This window comes from Bubalus kerabau, chromosome X (genome assembly GCF_029407905.1).
Source record: "Bubalus kerabau isolate K-KA32 ecotype Philippines breed swamp buffalo chromosome X, PCC_UOA_SB_1v2, whole genome shotgun sequence".
Lineage (NCBI taxonomy): Eukaryota > Metazoa > Chordata > Mammalia > Artiodactyla > Bovidae > Bubalus > Bubalus kerabau.
The window spans coordinates 86586324-86602076 of NC_073647.1; the positions used below are offsets into that span (position 1 = coordinate 86586324).

Below are 15753 nucleotides of genomic sequence, written 5' to 3' on the forward strand. Positions count from 1 at the left end.
ATGAATCACTAATGTCCTTAATAGCACCTAGAATGGTGAATCCTTTCCAGAAGGTTTTATATTTACTTTGCCAAGATCCATCAGAAGAACCACTATGATGGCTACAGTCTTAAAAAATACATTTCTTAAATAAAAAAACATGAAATAAAAATAAGTCTATGGGCACAGGATGGATATTGTGTTCAGTTCAGTTGCTCAGTCGTGTCTGACTCTTTGTGACCCCATGAATTGCAGTACGCCAGGCCTCCCTGTCCATCACTAGCTCCCAGAGTTCACTCAGACTCATGTCCATCAAGTCGGTGATGTCATCCAGCCATCACATCTCTGTTGTCCCCTTCTCCTGCCCCTAATCCCTCCCAGTATCAGGGTCTTGTCCAATGAGTCAACTCTTCACATCAGGTGGCCAAAGTACTGGAGTTTCAGCTCAGCATCAGTCCCAGGACTGATCTCCTTTAGGATGGACTGGCTGGATCTCCTTGCAGTCCAAGGGACTCTCAAGAGTCTTCTCCAACACCACAGTCCAAAAGCATCAATTCTTCGGTGCTCAGCTTTCTTCACAGTTCAACTCTCACATCCATACATGACCACTGGAAGAACCATAGCCTTGACAGGCATGAAAACAGTATTAATCTTGTATATCTCCATCAGAGCTCTTTGGTGATCATGAACATTGCAAATGAGTAGTAATATTTTGAAAGGAAACTTTTTTTCTGAATGGTAAGTTTCAACAATGGGCTTAAGATACTCAGCAAACCGTTCTGTAAACAGGTGTACTGTCATCCAGGCTTTGTTGTTCCATTTATAGATGCAAGCAGAACAGATTTAGCATAATTCTTAAGGGTCCTAGGATTTTCAGAATGGTAAATCAGCATTGGCTTCAGGTTAAAGTCACCATATCCACTAGCCCCTAAACAAGAGAGTCAATTTTGCCCTTTGAACTTTTGAAGTCAAGCACTGATTCTCTCCAGCTATGAAAGACCTTTATGGCATTTTTTTACTAATACAAAAACTGCTTCATCTACATTGAAAATCAGTTGTTTAATACATTCAGACTAAACATTTCTCCATATCAGCAACAAGGCTGTTTTGCTTTATTATAATCTATTTCTTCACTGGAGCTGCATTTTAAATTTCAAGAACTTTACCTTTGCATTCATGAATTGGTTGTTTGGTGTAAGAAGTCTAACTTTCAATTAATCTGGACTTTCTACCTGCCTTCCTCACTAAGCTTACTCATTTCTAGCTTTTGATTTAAAGTGAGAGATGTGTGACTTTTTCAAGTGAACACTTAGAGAAGTCATTGTAGGGTTATTAATTGGCCTAATTTCAACATTTTTATGTCTCAGGGAATAGGAAGGTCTGAGGAGGGGAAAGATATGGGGAAAAGTCTGTTCAGTGGAGCACTCAGAACACACACAACATTTATCAATTAAGTTCATAGCCTTGTAAGGTCACTGTTCTTGGTGCTCCAAGACAATTATAACAGTAACATCAAAGATCACCAATCACAGTATACCATATATAATAACAATGAAAAGTCTGAAATATTACAAGAATTGACAAAATGTGACAGGTACAGAAAGTGAGAAACTGCTGTTGGAAAAATGATGCCAATATACTCATTTAAAGCGTGGTTACATAGGCAGGACACTAGAAGACATAAATCAAAGCAAGATCCTCTATGACCCACCTCATAAGGTAATGGAAATAAAAACAAAAGTAAACAAGTGGGGCCTTATTAGACTTAAAAGCTTTTGCACAGCAAAGGAAACTATAAGCAAGGTGAAAAGACAACCCTCAGAATGGGAGAAAATAATAGCAAATGAAACAACTGACAAAGGATTAATTTCAAAAATATACAAGTAGCTCATACAACTCAATACCAGAAAAATAAACAACCCAATCAAAAAGTGGGAAAAAAGACCTAAACAGAGATTTCTCCAAAGAAGACATACAGATGGCTAACAAACACATGAAAAAATGCTCAACATGGCTCATTATTAGAGAAATGCAAATCAAAACTACAATGAGATATCACTTCACACTGGTCAGAATGGCCACCTTCAAAAAGTCTACAGACAATAAATGCTGGAGATGGTGTGTAGAAAAGGAATCCTCTTGCACCATTGGTGGGAATGTAAATTGACACAGCCACTATGGAAGACAGTATGGAGATTCCTTAAAAAAAAACTAGGAATAAAACCACCATATGACCCTGCAATATATGGGTCCTAGGCATATACCCTGAGGAACCAACATTCAAAAAGACACATGTACCCCATTGTTCATTGAAACACTACTTACAATAGCTAGAATGTGGAAGCAACCTAGATGTCCATTGACAGATGAATGGATAAAGAAGTTCTGGTACATATACACAATGGAACATCACTCAACAATAAAAAGGAACACATTTGAGTCATTTCTAATGAGGTTGATGAACCTAGAGCCTATTATACAGAGCGAAGAAAGTCAGAAAGAGAAAGATAAACATTGTATCAGTTCAGCTCAGTTCAGTCGCTCAGTCGTGTCTGACTCTTTGCGACCCCTGACCCCATGAATTGCAGCATGCCAGGCCTCCCTGTCCATGACCCCAGGCCTCCCTGTCCATCACCAACTCCCTGAGTTCACTCAGACTCAGTCCATCGAGTCAGTGATGCCATCCAGCCATCTCATCCTCTGTCGTCCCCTTTTCCTCCTGCCCCCAATCCCTCCCAGCATCAGAGTCTTTTCCAATGAGTCAACTCTTCGCATGAGGTGGCCAAAGTACTGGAGTTTCAGCTTTAGCATCATTCCTTCCAAAGAAAACATTGTATACTAATGCATATATACTAACGAATCTAGAAAGATGGTACTGAGTAACTTATTTGCAGGGCAGCAATGGAGACACAGACATAGAGAACAGATTTATGGACATAGGGAGAGGGGAGGAGAGGGTGAAATGTATAGAGAGAGTAACATGGAAACTTACATCACCATATGTAAAATAGATAGCCAATGGGAATTTGTTGTACCTCTCAGGGAACTCAAATAGAAGCTCTGTATCAACCTTAGAGGGGTGGGATGGGGAGGGAGATGAGAGGGAGATTCAAGAGAGAGGGGACATATGTATATTTATGGCTGATTCATGTTGGCTTGACAGAAATCAACAAAATTCTGTAAAGCAATTATCCTTCAATTAAAAAATAAATTTTAAAAAAGAATGGTTGCCACAAACCTTCAATTTGTAATAAAACAAATATGGTATTTCTAAAGTACAATAAAGCAATGAATGATAAAATGAGATAGGCCTGTACATGACAGATGCAACTAGTTGCAGTATGTAAGAAAATAAAGATATATGTACTTAAGGTTGACCTCACGCAGTCTAATGCATCTTTAAATACAAATTCTTAGTTGCAACACCTTGAGGTAGACTCTTTCTCTTTGGCTGTCATACTAATTTTTATGCCTGTGATAACTGAAGTTTTTAAAATGTGATGGCTGAAGTGATTTTTTTTTCATTTAAATTTATTTATTTTAATTGGAGGCTAATTACTTTACAGTACTGAAGGATGCTTGGGGATGGCTGAAGTTTTAAAAGTGTGTATAAAGTAAAACTGAAGTTAGACAATTCCAAAGAACTTGTTTTTCCTAGACATACAGATGGCTAACAAACATATGAAAAGATGCTCAACATCACTCATTATCAGAGAAATGCAAATCAAAACCACTATGAGGTACCATTTCACACCAGTCAGAATGGCTGTGATCCAAAAGTCTACAAGTAATAAATGCTGGAGAGGGTGTGGAGAAAAGGCAACCCTCTTACACTGTTGGTGGGAATGCAAACTAGTACAGCCACTATGGAGAACAGTGTGGAGATTCCTTAAAAAACTGGAAATAGAACTGCCTTATGACCCAGCAATCCCACTGCTGGGCATACACACTGAGGAAACCAGAAGGGAAAGAGACACGTGTACCCCAATGTTCATCACAGCACTGTTTATAATAGCCAGGGCATGGAAGCAACCTAGATGTCTATCAGCAGATGAATGGATAAGAAAGCTGTGGTACATAGACACAATGGAGTATTACTCAGCCATTAAAAAGAATACATTTGAATCAGTTCTAATGAGGTGGATGAAACTGGAGCCAATTATACAGAGTGAAGTAAGCCAGAAAGAAAAACACCAATACAGTATACTAATGTATATATATGGAATTTAGAAAGATGGTAACAATAACCCTGTATACGAGACAGCAAAAGAGACACTGATGTATAGAACAGTCTTTTGGACTCTGTGGGAGAGGGAGAGGGTGGGATAATTTGGGAGAATGGCATTGAAACATGTATAATATCATATATGAAACAAGTCGCCAGTCCAGGTTCGATGCACAATACTGGATGCTTGGGGCTGGTGCACTGGGATGACCCAGAGGGATGGTATGGGGAGGGAGGAGGGAGGAGGGTTCAGGATGGGGAACACATGTATACCTGTGGCGGATTCATTTTGATATATGGCAAAACCAATACAATATTGTAAAGTTAAAAAATAAAATAAAATTAACAAAAAAAATGAGATTCATTACTTACTTGTTCCAGTAAAATTGGAGCATGTTTTACATATAAGGATAGAAATAAACCTGTGTTTTGAGTCAAATTGTAGACAAATGACATTTTCTATAAAAACTAGTACTAACATTAAGCTCTGTGGGAAATCTATGAAATTTTTTATAAACACCATAATCATAATGTGTTTATCAGTTGCTCTAATAGACAGTTATTTTAAAATCTGAAGAATGAGTCACATTATTCCTAATACTAAAACAGTTGCAGTTTAGGCCAACTCACAAAACTATTGCATTTGCAAAGATTCACTTTCATTTTCCAAATTTATAACTTCTTACAAATGTACCTCAGATGATTATGAAGCTTTAGAAAAAGTTTTTATTTTTTAATTTTCATAATTTTTAAAATGACATTTTAAGCCAATTTTAAAATGTATTTAATAAAAATTTTCAACTACTAGAAGTGATAAAATGCTAAGAGATGTTGCTGTGCTTATTTTAATTAGGCTTGACTCATGGAGGGAAAGAAAAGAGAACATCCATTTCTCTTGTACCAGAAAATAGTGGAAGTGTGCAAGCTTTCATTCAGACCTAGAACAAGGCACAGTTTCTATTTCAGTGTTATTCATATCCTGATCTGTCATTCTCTCCATTTTATGACCATCTCTCTTCAAATACTATGCTTAACTCCATTTGACATTCTAAAATTCAGTGTTCTTACTGACTGAAAATTTACATGAATTCTCAGTTTTTGCCACTGATGAAAGGGAAATAACTTGTTCATGAAATTCTTATATATGGGTGGCACCATGCTACAAGACGGTCTTTTGAGTGGAAAAGCTCAGGTGGAAAGTACATTGGGACAGTAAAGTTAAACATGGCAGTCACCTAGAGGAAAGAACACAAAGGTCCCAAAGAGAAGCAGTTGTGAATTTAAAGGCAGGATTTATAGAAGCTGAAAATGAATTGCCTTTTCCCAGGTTAAACTTCTGCCCCTGATCCCTGAGAAATCTTATCACTTTCTTCCCATTCTGTCCCAACCCACATACATACACTGTTGTATTCATTTTTATTTTTATTTTTGTGTTGTTATGGATACTGTTTATTGCTTTTCAGTTTTAAAAGCATGCATTATTCTAAAGAAATTGCCTCCCAACCCCTTTCAGTTTTAGTGCCAATCCTTTACAGTGGGAAGTACGAGAGCTGGAGGCACTGCCTCCTCCTTCTTTCCTATATTTCCTTACTTGGTTGACAGAGGTTGATAGCTATGCAAATTCAATGGGCCACCAAATCAGGCCTATTTTACTTCTGACATACCTAATGAAAAGACTTGCTGACTCTCCAAACTGCCATCAATCTCAGTGAAGGGAGCTGGCCAGAGAGAACTCTAGTTTCCTTTGGAGGGAGTGACTAGGTGGGGATATCACTGAGACGACTCTAAAGTGCAATGGGTTTCTGGGCAAGCTGTAGGCTAAAGCTACCTGCTGCTGCTACTGCTGCTAAGTCGCCCCAGTCGTGTCCAACTCTGTGCGACCCCATAGACGGCAGCCCACCAGGCTTCCTGTCCCTGGGATTCTCCAGGCAAGAACACTGGAGTGGGTTGCCATTTCCTTCTCCAATGCATGAAAGTGAAAAGTGAAAGTGAAGTCACTCAGTCGTGTCTGACTCTAGCGACCCCATGGACTGCAGCCTACCAGGCTCCTCCGTTCATGGGATTTTCTTGGCAAAAGTACTGGAGTGGGGTGCCATTGCCTTCGGCCATCCTTTCTACACTGGACCCTGTTCAGCTCCTCATGATAAAAAATAATAAATTTATTATCATAATAAATCCAGTAACCAGGTAAGCATTCCCTTCATCATTCCAGATCTCTTATCCCTTTGTGGATAACACTGCAAACACTGAAGGGATCAAGGATTCTCCAGAGAGTGAAGGGGGCATCAGCATTATAGTCAATGACATATACACCTTCCACATGACTCAGGAACACTATCTGAAGAAGCAGGATAGTAGGAACTCACCAGAATGCTCAAGGAAAAAGCCACAGCTTAGAAGAAAAAAAAATCTATTTGTTTGCATCTCTCCCACCTCTCCCCTCACTGAACCCTCTGGCAGGCTGCAAGAACTCACTTCAAACAACTGCTACTCTCTTCAGTTTCTTTCAGGCAAGGAGCAGCTGAAGCAGGCAGGGATGTGGCACTAGAGTGAGGCTCTGGAGGGGGTCTGCTGGTAATCACACAGGAGAATGGGATGTGTGTCAAATAGAGAGAGATAAAAATAAAGAAATTAAAACAAAAATAAATAAATAAGGGGAGAAGGAAAGAAAAAGAAAAGAAATTAAGGAAGGAAGGAAGGAAGAACAAAGCGAGCAAGCACTTGCAGCAACTGCCAGGGCTGCTAAACCGCTGCTGTTCAAAGGCAAATGGGTGCTGAAATTACTTCCCCAATACACTACTCTAGTCCCATTCACTCACTCCACAGATTCCCCTTCCTGCCAGGCTTAACTTGCTCTGTAAAGTAAAACCATTTCCATGGTAATCCGTAGTCACACAAAAGGTCATCTGTAATATTGAGTCATGAGTACCTCCTATACCAGGCTGGTGATCGCTCCACTACTTTCCTTTTTTCTTTAGTGATAAACTTTCTCCAGTGGAGTAATACTCCTTTTCTTCCTTCCCCTAAAGAGAAGGGGGATTTCTTCTCATTCCCATAAATAGTGTATTGCTTTTGTCATTCCTACCTTTCACTCATCCAACTCCTCCTATCACACACAAATGAGTAACTCACCCACTTCAATCTTTGTCAACACAAACACAAACTTAAATTCAGAAGGCAATATTTCTGAAAAAAAGTGGGTTTTTAAACTCTCTTTATCATGAGTTTGCTCCCTTACTTTAACACCATCTGTTCTTTGTTTTGCTAGAAATATTTTAGGTCCTTATGTTTTTCTCTATATCTTGAGCCACTTCTCATAAGTGAAAACAGGTGGATGGCATTCCTTAAAGACACAATTTCAAAATTCTATCTTTGACAGTTTAAAGTATAACTACTTTAATGAATGGTTAAAGTAGAATTACTTTAATGGGTATCTGAGGAGGCCTTACAAGTAGCTGTGAAAGGAAGAGAAGTGAAAGGCAGTGGAGAAAAGGAAAAGATTTACCCATTTGAATGCAGAATTCCAAAGAATAGCAAGGAGAGATAAGAAAGCATTCCTCAGTGTTCAATGCAAAGAAATAGAGGAAAGCAATAGAATGGGAAAGACTAGAGATCTCTTCAAGAAAATTAGAGATACCAAGGGAATATTTCATGCAAAGATGGGCTCAATAAAGGACAGAAATGGTATGGACCTAACAAAAGCAGAAGATATTAAGAAGAAGCGGCAAGACTACACAGAGGAACTATACAAAAAAGATCCTCATGACCCAGATAACCACGATGGTGGGATGAGTCACCTAGAGCCAGACATCCTGGAATATGAAGTCAAGTCGGCCTTAGGAAGCATCACTATGAACAAAGCTAGTGGAGGTGATGGAATCCCAGTTGAGCTATTTCAAATCCTAAAAGATGATGCTGTGAAAGTGCTGCACTCAATATGCCAGCAAATTTGGAAAACTCAGCGGTGGCCACAGGACTGGGAAAGGTCAGTTTTCATTCCAATCCCAAAGAAAGGCAATCCCAAGGAATGCTCAAACTGCTGCATAATTGCACTCATCTCACATGCTAGTAAGGTCCAAAATTCCCCAAGTAAGGCTTCAACAATATATGAACTGTGAACTTCCAGATGTTCAAACTGGATTTAGAAAAAGGCAGCAGACCCAGAGATCAAATTGCCAACATCCACTGGATCATATAAAAAGCTAAAGAATTCAAGAAATGCATCTATTTCTGCTTCATTAACTATGCTAAAGCATTTGACTGTGTGGATCACAACAAACTGTGGAAAATTCTTGAATAGACGGGAATACCAGACCACCTGAACTGCCTCCTGAGAAATCTGTATGCAGGTCAAGAAGCAACAGTTAGAACCAGACATGGAACAACAAACTGGTTCCTAAATTGGGAAAGGAGTACATCAGAGCTGTATATGTTACCCTGCTATTTAACTTATATACAGAGTACATCATGAGAAATGCTGGACTGGATGAAGCACAAGCTGGAATCAAGATTGCTGGGAGAAATATCAATAATCTTAGATATGCAGATGACACCACCCTTATGGTAGAAAGCGAAGAAGAACTAAAGAGCCCCTTGATGAAAGTGAAAGAGGAGAGTGAAAAAGTTGGCTTAAAACTCAACATTCAGAAAACAAAGATCATGGCATCTGGTCCCATCACTGCATGGCAAATAGATGGGGAACCAATGGAAACAGTGACAGACTTTATTTTGGGGGGCTCCAAAATCACTGCAGATGGTGATTGCAGCCATGAAATTTAAAGACTATTGCTCCTTGAAAGAAAAGTTATGACCAACCTAGACAGCATATTAAAAAGCAGAGACATTACTTTGCCAACAAAGGTCCATCTAGTCAAAGCTATGGTTTTTCCAGTAGTAATGTATGGATGTGAGAGTTGGACTATAAAGAAAGCTGAGTGCTGAAGAATTGATACTTTTGTATTGTGGTATTGGAGAAGACTCTTGATTGTCCCTTGGACTGCAAGGAGATCCAACCAGTCTATCCTAAAGGAAGTCAGTCCTGAATATTCATTGGAAGGACTGATGCTGAAGCTGAAACTCCAATACTTTGGCCATCTGATGCGAAGAACTGACTCATTTGCAAAGACCCTGATGCTGGGAAAGATTGAAGGCAGAAGACTGGGACGACAGACAATGAGATGGTTGCATAGCATCACCAACTCAATGGACATGAGTTTGAGTAAGCTCTGAGAGTTGGTGATGGACAGGGAAGCCTGATGTGCTGCAATCCATGGCTCCACAAAGAGTCAGACATGACTGAGCAACTGAACTGAACACTACTGAAATATACTAAGCTATGATTAGTAATATTAAATGCATTAATCTGACTATTTCTAACCTTTGTTTGTAATAAAGGTTATTAACAATTATTTAACAAATTATTTAATTGTTCTACTAGCACAAAAATAAGACTTCACTTTCAAGGTACTGAAAGACTGTGCAAAAGAGATAACGAATGAGTGCTTTATAGGAAGAAAAATGAGTGTTCCCTAGTGGCTCAGGCAATAAAGAGTGCAATGTGTGAGACCCGGCTTCTATCCCTGCCTTGGGAAGATATCCTGGAGAAGGGAATGGCAACCTACTCCAGTATTCTTGCCTGGGAAATCCTATGGACAAAGGAGCTTGGCAGGCCCCAATCCATGGAGTTGCAAAGAGTCAGATATGGTTGAGCGATTAACTCACACACACACACACACACACACACGTAAACATACTTGATTCTTGATCACCTTAGTTTTAACTTTCATTCACTGATATGTAGTACTTAAACATACTTGATATCTAAAGAAAAAATTAAGTACAGAACTTTAATACTTCATTTTAGAAATCTATGAAGTTAAATTTTGAAAAAACATTCACTATCAGGTTATTGAGATGTCAATGTGTTAATCAATTAATCTGGGGTTTTTTTATTTCCTTTGCCTTAGCTTTGTAAATAAACATAATTATTGATACTGCATGAACATGTGTTATATCTGCCATTTATTACTGTTGACTTAGCACAGAAACTGAAACCTTAAAATAATCACTGATGCTTTTTTCAGCACATTAACTGTGCTCAATTTTACCAGAGCCATATTGACACAATTATTAATAAAAGAGCTAATTTTCTAAGACATTCAGTATACATACTTTAGTTAAATAAAATAAGTTTTTGAATAAAACATAATTTCAATGTTTACACACAGCTGAAACTAAAAGTAATAACATTCCCTTTCTATGAGATTTCCTACCAGGTCTTTTGTTAGCACACTTTGTTGAATTTAACACCACCTTCTCTGAAGACTAACTTTCTTCTCCAGAGTTCCCCATAAACTGATCTCCTCACATTCTCTGTACCTCACTTGCAACAATCACATGGATACTGTTGCCAGGAGACCAGGAATATTACTGTTGCATCATTACCACTATTATAGTTAAGAGTATTTTCAAATGAGCATTTTATATGAGACAATTATGATTTCCAAGTCTCAAATAAAACAATGCTACATTGGACATATTAAGGATTAAAAACATTTCTCAAGTTATTTTGACTTCAATAAAAAATAGTAAAAAAATAACATATACAGATGAATTTGTTGTTGTTGTTCAGTTGCAAAGTTGTGTGTGACTGTTTGCAACCCCATGAACTGCAGCACACCAGGCTTCCCTGTACTTCATTATCTCCATTAGTTTGCTCAAACTCATATCTATTGAGTCAGTGATGCCATCCAACCATCTCATTCTCTGTTACCCCCTTCTCCTCTTGTCCTCAATCTTTGCCAGTATCAGGGTCTTTTCCAATGAGTTGGCTCTTTGCATCAGGTTGCCAAAGTATTGGAGCTTGTTTTAGTGTCAGTCCTTCCAATGCACATTCAGGGCTGGTTTCTTTTTTAGACTGATTGGTGTGATCTCCTTGCCCTCCAAGAGACTCTCAAGAGTCAACTATAGCACCACAATTTGAAAGCATCTATTCTTTGGTGCTCAGCCTTCCTTATGGTCCAACCCTCACATCCATACATGACTACTGGAAAAAACAAAGTATATGTACCTTTGTTGGCAAAGTGATATCTCTGCTTTTAATACACTCTTGTCATAGCTTTTCTTCCAATGAGCTAGTGTCTTTTAATTTCATGACTGTAGTCAATTTCTGCAGTGATTTTGGAGACCATGAAAATGAAATCTGTCACTGTTTCTGCTTTTTCCCCATGTATTTGCCATGAAGTGATGGGACTGGATGACATGTTCTTAGTTATTTGAATGTTGAATTTTAAACCAGCTTTTCCACCCTCCTCTTTCACCCTCATCAAGAGGCACTTTAGTTCCTCTTCAATTTCTACCATTAAAGTGGTATCATCTGCATATCTTAGGTTGTTGATATTTCTCCTGGCAATCTTGATTCCACCTTCTGATTCATCCAGCCTGGCATTTTGCATGCTGTACTCTGCATACTAGTTAGATAATCAGGGTGACAATATACAGCCTTGATGTACTCCTTTCCCAAATGTGAAAGGAGTCTGGTTCTATCTGTTACTTCTTGACCTGCATACAGGTTACTCTGGAGGCAGATAAGGTGGGCTGGTACTCTCAACTCTTTAAGAAATTTTTAGTTTGTTGTGATCCACATAGTCAAAGGTTTTGGTGTAGTCAATGAATGAGAAGTCAATGTTTTTTCTAGAATTCCTTTGCTTTTTCTATGATCCAATAGATGCTGGCAATTTGATCTCTGGGTCCTCTGCTTCTTCTAAATACAGCTTGTCCATCTCTAAGTTGTCAGTTCACATACTGTTGAAGCATAGCTTTAAGGATTTTGAACATTACCTTGCTAGCATGTGAGATGAGCAAAATTGTGCACTAGTTTGAACATTCTTTGGCATTAGAATGTAAACTGATGTTTTTCAGTCCTGTGGCCACTGCTGAATTTTCCAAATTTGCTGGCATATTGAGTACAGCACTTTCACAGCATCATCTTTCAGGATTTGAAAGAGCTCGGATGGAATTCCATCACCTCCACTAGTTTTGTTTATAGTGATGCTTCCTAAAGCCCACTTGATTTCTCACTCCAGGATGTCTGGCTCTTGGTGAGTGATCACACCATCGTAGTTATCTGTTTCATTAAGATCTTTTTTTGTACAGCTTTTCTGTGTGTTCTTGCCATCTCTTCTTAATATCTTCTGTTTCTGTAATGTCCATACTCTTTCTGTTCTTCATTGTGCCCATCTCTTCATGAAATATTCCCTTGGTATCTCTAAGGTAGTTAATGCAGTGGACCAGCAATACTCAAAGCATTTTGGCTTCAGGATGTTTATGCACTCTAAAGAATTGAGGAACTGAAAAGCTTTTGTTTACATGGATTATATTTATCCAGATTTACCCACTAGAGATGAAAACTGAGTTCCACACAAAGACTTGGAACTAATTAATTTAGCAAGATGGCAAAATACGAGATTAATATACAGAAATCTGCTGCATTTCTTTACACTAACAATGAAATACCAGAGGGAACCCTCTTACACTGTTGGTGGGAATGCAAACTAGTACAGCCACTATGGAGAACAGTGTGGAGATTCCTTAAAAAACTGGAAATAGAACTGCCTTATGATCCAGCAATCCCACTTCTGGGCATACACACTGAGGAAACCAGAAGGGAAAGAGACACTTGTATCCCAATGTTCATCACAGCACTGTTTATAATAGCCAGGGCATGGAAGCAACCTAGATGTCCATCAGCAGATGAATGGATAAGAAAGCTGTGGTACATAGACACAATGGAGTATTACTCAGCCATTAAAAAGAATACATTTGAATCAGTTCTAATGAGGTGGATGAAACTGGAGCCGATTATACAGAGTGAAGTAAGCCAGAAAGAAAAACACCAATTCAGTAAACTAATACATATATATGGAATTTAGAAAGATGGTAACAATAACACTGTATACGAGACAGCAAAAGAGACACTGATGTATAGAACAGTCTTTTGGACTCTGTGGGAGAGGGAGAGGGTGGGATGATTTGGGAGAATGGCATTGAAATATGTATAATATCATATATGAAACGAGTCACCAGTCCAGGTTCGATGCACGATACTGGATGCTTGGGGCTGGTGCACTGGGATGACCCAGAGGGATGGTATGGGGAGGGAGGAGGGAGGAGGGTTCAGGATGGGGAACACATGTATACCTGTGGCGGATTCATTTTGATATATGGCAAAACCAATACAATATTGTAAAGTTAAAAAATAAAATTAAATTAAAAAAAAAATACCAGAAAGAGAAAATAAAAAGCAATCCCATTTAAAATCACTTTAAAGTATATCTAGGAGTAAACTTAACCATGGAGATGAAATATCTATATGCTGAAAATTATGAGCCATTGATCAAGGAAATTGAAGATAATTCAAAGAAATGGAAATGTATCCCATGCTCTTGAATTGGAAGAATTCGTAATGTCAAAATGGCCATATTATCATAAGCAATCTACAGATTTAGCATAACTTCTATAAAATATTCATGACACTTTCCCGCAGAACTAGAACAAAAAATCCAAAAATTTGTATGGAATCACAAACGACCCAGAATTGTGAAATTAATCAAAAGGGAAAAATAATAAAGCTGGAGGCACAACCCTTCTGGACTTCAGACTATACTACAAAGCTGCAGTAATAAAAGCAGCATAATGCTGGCATAAAAAAACATACATGTAGATCAATGGAACAGAATAGAAAGCCCAGAAATAAACCTACATAACTATGGCTAATTAATCTACAACAAAGAAGGCAAGAACATACAGTGGAGAAAAGAGTCTCCTCAAAAAGCTATGTTAGAAAGCCAGACAGCTACATGTAATTCAATGAAATTAGAACATTTCCTCACACCATATACAAAAATAAAATGGTTTAAAGGCCTAAATATGATACATGAAATAGGCAAAACATTCTCCAGTATAAATTGTAGCAATATAATTAGATTAGATCAATATCCTAAGGCAAAATAAATAGAAGGAAAAATAAACATGTGGGACCTGATCAAACTTAAAAGCTTTTGCACAGCCAAGGAAGCTATCAATGAAACAAAAAGACGACCCTTAGAATGGGAGAAAATACTTGAAAATGATGCAACTAACAAGAAGTTAATATCCAAAATATACAAAGAGCTCATATAACTCAATATAAAAAAAAAAAACCCAATCAAAAAATGGGCAGAATACTTTAATAGACATTTCTCCAAAGAATACATACAGATGGCCAACAAACACATAAAAAGATGCTTAACACTGGTAATTCTTAGAGAAATGCAAATCAAAACCACAACGAGGTATCACCTCACACTGTTCACAATCAGTTCAGTTCAGGTGCTCAGTCGTGTCCAACTCTTTGTGATCTCATGGACTGCAGCACAGCAGGCCTCCCTGTCCATCACTGATTCCTGGAGCTTACTCAAACTCATGTCCATTGAGTTGGTGACACCATCCAACCATCTCATCCTCTGTCATCCCCTTCTCCTCCCGCCTTCAATCTTTCCCAGCCTCAGGGTCTTTTGAAATGAGTCAGCCCTTTGCATCAGGTGGCCAAAGTATTGGAGTTTCAGCTTCGACATCAGTCCTTCCAATGAATATTCAGGACTGATTTCCTTTAGGATGGACTGGTTGGATATCCTTGCAGGCCAAGGGACTCTCAAGAGTCTTCTCCAGCACAACAGTTCAAAAGCATCAATTCTTCAGTGCTCAGCTTTCTTTATAGTCCAACTCTCACATCCATACATGACTATTGGAAAAACCGTAGGTCTGACTAGATGGACCTTTGTTGGTAAAGTAATGTCTTTGCTTTTTAATATGCTGTCTAGATTGATCATAACTTTTTTCCAAGGAGTAAGCATCTTTTGTTCACATGGCTATCATCAAAATGTCTATAAACAATAAATGTTGAGCAGGTTGTGGAGAAAAGGGAACCCTTGTGTACTGTTGGTGAGAATGTAAACTGGTGTAGCCACCATGGAAAGCAGTATTGAGGCTCATTAAAAAAGATAACGAAAAAAAAAAAAAAAAAAACTAAACTAAAATAGAGTTACTATGTGGTTTAGCCATCCCAATCCTGGGCATTTATCTGAAAAAGAGAAAAACTCTAATTCGAAAAGAGACATGCACTTCAATGTTCATAGCATCACTATTTACAATAGCCAAGAGATGTAAACAACTCAAGTGCTCATCAACAGAACATTGGTTTAAGAAGATATGGTATATATGCACAACGAAATATTATTTGGCCATGAAAATAATGAAATATTGCCATTTTGAAGCAGCATGGATAGACCATGATATCATAGTAAGTGAGGAAAATTGGACAAAGATGAATATTATGTGGTATTACTTACATGTAGAATCTAAAAAAATAATGCAAATGAATGTATAAATTATACATAACAGACTCATAGACATAGAAACCAAAGTTACAGTTACCAAAGGGGAAAAAGAGGAGAAGGGATAAATTAGTATAGACTTAACAAGCCACTATACATAAAATAGATAAGCAACAA

General features: G+C 38.1%; 1 protein-coding gene across 5 annotated transcripts in view; it reads right to left on the reverse strand.

The window, feature by feature from the left end:
* TENT5D (terminal nucleotidyltransferase 5D) overlaps positions 1–15753 on the reverse strand; it is a 75256-nt gene that overhangs the window by 12970 nt on the left and 46533 nt on the right. Inside the window, exon 3 of one of the 5 annotated variants that reach the window (XR_008708109.1) lies at positions 14388–15323. The exons of the other annotated variants lie outside the window; for them this stretch is intronic. The gene's annotated coding sequence lies outside the window, so the exon portion shown is untranslated. Of the gene's footprint in view, positions 1–14387; positions 15324–15753 lie in introns of those variants that run through there. 5 annotated transcript variants of the gene reach the window in all.